The sequence below is a fragment of the Papaver somniferum genome, chromosome 6 (genome assembly GCF_003573695.1).
Source record: "Papaver somniferum cultivar HN1 chromosome 6, ASM357369v1, whole genome shotgun sequence".
Taxonomy (NCBI): Eukaryota; Viridiplantae; Streptophyta; class Magnoliopsida; order Ranunculales; family Papaveraceae; genus Papaver; species Papaver somniferum.
The window spans coordinates 35553352-35559574 of NC_039363.1; the positions used below are offsets into that span (position 1 = coordinate 35553352).

At 35.3% G+C, this 6223-nt stretch overlaps 1 long non-coding RNA gene across 1 annotated transcript; it reads left to right on the top strand.

Moving 5' to 3' along the window:
• The first annotated feature begins 355 nt into the window (after nt 1-355).
• LOC113287298 lies at nt 356-2753 on the top strand. The gene is made up of 2 exons (XR_003329950.1): nt 356-1784; nt 2440-2753. It is a non-coding gene; the product is annotated as an uncharacterized LOC113287298 (long non-coding RNA).
• The last annotated feature ends 3470 nt before the right edge of the window (nt 2754-6223 follow it).

Consider the following 6223-nt stretch of genomic DNA (forward strand, 5'->3'; position numbering starts at 1 on the left):
TATTTGACTGGTCTAGCGATGATCAAGAGATGTCTTAGTCGATAATTACTCGATTAGTTTAACATGAACGTTAATTAATAGAAATTAATATAACAACGATGTAATTACGAAGATAGTATCGTTAGATAGATCTCGAAAAGTTATGCGGAATGGACTACTCGTATGTGTCAATCAGATACCATACGAAGAAGTAATCATCAGATTGATTTGAAGGGGAAAATAGTCTTTTCACAAATAGACCGACTTGGGGTTCCCTTAGCGAAGAGAGTGTGTGCAATAAAATTATCCTTGATCTTATCTTCACCACCGAGAAGATAAATTCTTATTATTTTTATTCTCTCATTTTTATCTTCTTCTTATTTTTCTCCTTTCTCTTCTCTCCTGTTCTTCCGTCTCTGTCGAATTCGAGAAATCAAATGGAGGATTTGAGATCGGTAGAAAGTGGAATAGATCATGGGGTAGCTTCTAGTGATGGTCTCTCTGTCTGTTGATGATTCAGACTCGTAGGAAGAGGTGATTTAGAAGTTAGGGTTTCTGAGTTTTGATATTGATTGAAGATGAGATCGAAACAAGAGGAGGAAGATTAATGATGAGTATTAATTATTGTAGCAAAGAAGATGTTTTAACAAGTGATTCACAAATCGCAGTGAAGAATCGGTAATCTAGGGTTTATAAGAATAACCCAGAGAAGCGTTAGAAGATGAAATTGATTACTAATAAAGTATATTTGAGATGGGTATTGATGTTCTAGGATGTTGGTGTGAAATGGGTTTGAATTGTATTGGAGTATGAGGTTGAAAAACAGTTTGAAATTGGTAGCTAGGGTTTGGATTGTGTCTTATTGAAGATTGTCGAGAATTGAATGTGTTTAATTGATTAACTGAGTTAAGTGAAGAAGGAATTGAATCCAATTGCCAGAGTAATTCATATTTGAGGTAATTGTTAATTTCAGTAAAGATTAGTTCAATTCCAATATTGTGTTTATAAGCTTCTCAGTGAACTGTGGATGAAGTTTGTTGTAGTTTGAAGTTTTAATATTGTTGAGTTTGTGTATATGATGTTGAAGTAAGATTGCTATATTTACTGAAGTATGGATGTGATTGATGTCTGTGAAATTTGGATATTGAATTGTGATTTGAAGAATGGTGTTGAGTTGATTAAACTGAAGTAAGTGTTTAATAGATAATTAGAAGTTGGAGTTGTTGGTTCTGAGAAAGAATAGTTGCAATGATGTACCATGAAGATTTGAGTTTTTATATAGTGATACATATGGGTATATTGGTGTTGTCTGTGAAGAATTATGAAGTTATGGAGTGCAGGTAGGGGATGTAATGGATCTGAGTTAGGTTGTTGTAGTTTAAAAGTTGAAGATTTTAGTTTGGTTGAAGGTTGAGAATGGATTACAGATTGTTGGGTTGAGTTATAAGTTGAAATGGTGTTGCTGAAGTTACAGGGGATATGAGTGGCTGGTGGAGGTATAGAAACTAGGTGCTGGTGTTGTTAATATCAGAGAAGATACAAGTAATGGTTTTGTAAAATAAATGGGACTGAAGTTGGAGACTAGTATGTGGATGATGGCAGACAAGAGTGTGTATTGGAAAGGTACTAGAGGTGAACAAGGATGTTAGAAACCTAGATTTGAGCCGAAAAGATACACAGTGGGGAATGAAGTATGAAATCTGTTTCAGGTTAAATTGTTAGTTAGACCTGCAGGTGACTGTAGTTGAGTTTGGTGTTGATTGTTGTTAGTGTTTGCTGTAAAGCTTGGAACTGCTGAACTGCAGGTAGGCTGTAGTTGTATTTGTAATTCGATTATGAAGTTTAATTTGAGAATTGTATTGTTGTGATTGTTTAAAATGAATTCTAGAATAGAATTTTGGACTGTAAAGTTTAGAGTTTGGCCTGTGCAAGGGCCTTGGTTTGTATAACCTGAATCAGTCTTGTGAACTGAGTTGTCTCACCGATTTTCCCTGATTTGACCTGAGTTAGACCCTTGACCCGATTTGACTCAGTTGACCCTTTTGGCCTTGACCAGTGGACTTGACTTAGAATATACGTTGACTGTTAGTTGACTCAGATGACCGTTAGATACCGTTGGTTGACTCAGATGACCGTCAGATACCGTTTGTTGACTAGTGGACTGGACCTTAGTTTAATGGAATGGGCTTGTGCTTAGGATTAGTTTTCCTACTTTGATATTTGGACCACCTATAGTCTTATTTAGTATTTGGTTCCTTTTACAAAGTTGTAGATGTTCATAAGACATATCTAATGGACTATAGAATCAACCTAATTGGATTAGTAAACTCTTAGATGAATTAAAGATAGATAATAAAAAGGTGTAAAGTCATAAATGGGCTTAGAATCATAATATAGACTTTGTATGAGCCTTATATGATCTTTTTGGATAAATTCTTAGGGTGTTTGTGTGATTAACAGTTAGTCTGTATTAACAACGATCGATTCAAAGGATGAACCAGTGGATCGTGGATCTCGAGGTAGGCGTGGCTTGTCATCAAAAGAGGTGGGAATACATTTGACTCTTTGGTAACCATTATTGTTTTCCTTTACAAAAGTTTATGTTTAATAAACTCATGTATTTTTGTTTGTGCGTTCTATGCCTTGTTTGACTTGTTTTACGATAATTCTGTTGATTCTGTTAATCTTTCCATGATTTGGAAAGGACCTGTAATGTGTTGTGGTCAATATGAATTGTTATGGGAAATAAGAATTTCCACGTGTGGTATATAGGATACGCTCCTTCACATTTATACCTAGAGATTTTAGGATATATTGGTCGACAGTTTGCGAGTTCGGAATTGTCGACATCCATATTTACGATTAGGTGTGGATTTGCAAGTTCGGAATTGCACAATCATAGTATACATTGTTTGAAGAAGGAGTTTGTCCATATACATGTTTGTTTACTTCTGTGAGGATATGCTCTTTCACATTTATACCTAGAGCTTTTATGATATATTGGTCGACAGTTTGCGAGTTCGGAATTGTCGACATCCATATTTACGATTAGGTGTGGATTTGGGAGTTCGGAATTGCACAACCATAGTATACATTGTTTGAAGAAAGAGCTTGTCCGAATTCGTGTTTGTGTGTCTCAGTGACTTGGTCACTACTTAATGTCTGAGAAAACATTATTGTTTTTCTTAATCTTGTTTATGATTACTTACAAGTTAAATGTTAATTTTTCCCACTTTCAGTTTTCAGAGACAGACCAGAGTTGCGCAGCGAAAGCCACAAGTGTTGACTCCGTTAATTAGTTAACTTCCTCTATGTTTATTATGTTGTTTATTGTATCTGTAAACCAATTGACTATTATATATGTATCATTTGAGAGAAGTTCATGTATATATATTCTGAGCGGGGTTAGTTTTGGGATAAATTTTATAGCAGATTTCTTAATTGAATGTTTAAGTATTTGAATTAGATTCGTAGTGCCTCTTTATTTAACTAATCTCTTGGATTAGTCAGCTGCTAGCTTAGGGAGCGCTACAATCTCTAAGAAAGGAAATCAACTATTATTATTAAAAATAGAAGATGAGAGTACTTACCACCTTCACATCTGATTGCAATGATGATAACACTAATCTCACAATATCCAATAGAATCGTAGTCTTCAACTCGTCTTCTTCATCTTCTTGGTCTTCGTCTTCGGTCTTCAACTATTGATGATAAACGCTTGAACTTCGTAGAACTTCGACAATTTTTAACTCTTTTCCTCTATTTCCTTGTTGCTTGAAACTTCCTTATAAATTTTTCTTCATAGTGACCTTATTGAACAAATAACAACCTAAAATGCAAATCTTTTTGTATTTTTCATTGTTTTTTGTCTCTCTTTTTTTTGACAAAAAGATTGCAACTACAAAAATAATAATGAAATTAAAATGAACATGGCCATAAAAGAAGTACTTTACCACTTTGATCTTCACAACTTGTATTGTCTTCGTATCATAAACTTCAATATCTCTCATCTTTTGATTTTCTTCGCTCTTGTCAATAAGTCTTCATACTTGGATATAAAAATTATGCTCCTTATGTGTAAGTCTTCAACATGTATATAAAAATATGCTCATTGAATGTTGCTTTACTTGGATATGAAAATTGCTCTTTCTTGAATTGTTGCTTGTAAACCTTAAACGTCTTCAACTTCTCTTGTACATTTTGATGTCGCTCCGCTTGTTGATGATGATGTGTTTCTATGGACCTGTTGTTGGAGAGAGAGAGAATGGTGCTAACTGCAAATCAAACTACAAGAAGGTGGTTTTCATCTATAGACGTCACCCTCATGATTGACAAAATTAGCACTCAAGAGATCAAAATAGTGCTTCTATTGGTGGGAGGTTGGGTATCTCACCATTCTACCCGGAATTAACGTACGGTGACACACACTCAAAAGAAAGCTCTTTAGTCATTTATAAAGAAATCTGGTCTGGTACCTCGGTTGATATGAAAATGGGTAGTCTCCACTAATGATTTATCAACAACTCTAATAATGCATTTCTCTCTGCTCCTCATTTGCATCACCGGCATGATTAAATACATTATTTAACACTCCAATTTGTAAGAAATCCGAACGTAGTTCCCTAACACTTCCAAGTTCAGTTATGTAGGTCAGAATTCTCTATGTAAACATACCTAGAAGTATGCTAGTGATTCTAAAATCTCTACAAGTTGGAGGTTTTATCCGAATTATACAAAATTTTGAAAAATCTAGGAAAAAAAACTAAAAACTCTATATGCAAAATACTCCCCCACACTTAAACTTCACATTGTCCTCAATGTGTAAAACCGAAAGTTCTGAATTCTGACGTAACAACAGATAAAACACAAAAACTGTGCAAATTGGTAAGAAATTTGGAAAAACTCCATTTCACAAAAGTTGTTCATCTACGTGTTTTCTACAAAGTGCTAAAAAGAAACATTTGTTCGATAAACGGTCTGACAGTTATGGTCTCTAGACTGAACTTCGTGCAGTCTGAACTTTTCTGACGAAAAGGTATTCGTTAATATTTTCTTCAAAAAAATTTATGGACTCTACGAAATTAAACGTGGGGATGCACATATGATATGAAAATAATAAAAACTGAAAATAAAAGGGATTAAGAAACAAAACCTATGGGTTGCCTCCCATTAGCGCTTAGTTTAACGTCTTTAGCTCGACTGTAGACTCTTTGGCTACTCCTTAGCCGGCGTCTACGATATTAGCATGAATATCATAATGAACATCGCTAGGACACCGCATTGCTCCAAAAATATTGAAGCGAATATTTTCTTCATCAAATTCCATAGTGAGAGTTCCTTTGTCAACATCAATAACGGTTTTGGCCGTTTTCATGAAAGGCCTCCCTAATAACAACTGTATAGATGCATCCGACCCAATATCCATTTCCAAAAAAACGAAATAAGCTGGAAATACGAGTTGATTCACCTGCACAAGCACATCTTCAATAATACCTCTAGGGTAAACATTAGAACGATCATCTAGTTCAAGAACAATATGTGTTTCTTTCAAAGGACCCAAATTCAAAGACTCATAAATAGATGCGGGCATAACATTAACCGATGCTCCTAAATCAAGTATAGCTTTTCCAAACCTTTTATTACCAATCACAACAGGTATATCGAAACTACCGGGATCCTTGCATTTAGGTGGGAGTTTCTTTTGGAGGATAGCAGAAACGTTTTCCCCCACACTCATCACCTCATTACCGATTAGTCATTTCTTCTTGGTGCATAGGTCTTTCAAAACTCTTGCGTACTTAGGAACCTGCCTAATTGCATTTATTAGCGGGATATTCACATGAATCTTTTTGAGTACAACTAAAATCTCTTTGTCTTGTTCCACATTTTTGTTAGCAAACCTGCCAGGAAACGGTAAAGGAGGAACATAAGTTGAAACAAGAGGTTTAGAGTTGGTTTTAGGTACCTCATCGGTTTGGGAAGATTCAGTACTCTCTTTCTCCAAAACCGCCCCTTGGGGTCTTTGATTTTCTCAGCATATTCTGGTTGCACAGTTCGTGTACCGCTTCTCAATGTTACAACACTAACAGTTTCTCTAGGATTAATAGGTTGAGAAGGGAGTTTCCCACTATTATGCGTCTCCAAAAAAAGGTTCAATCTACCTGCCATGGTGCTCATTTGTGTCAGCAACTCCTTGATTGCACTATCAGTCGTTTGCTGATTCTTTTGCACTATTGTGGTTAGA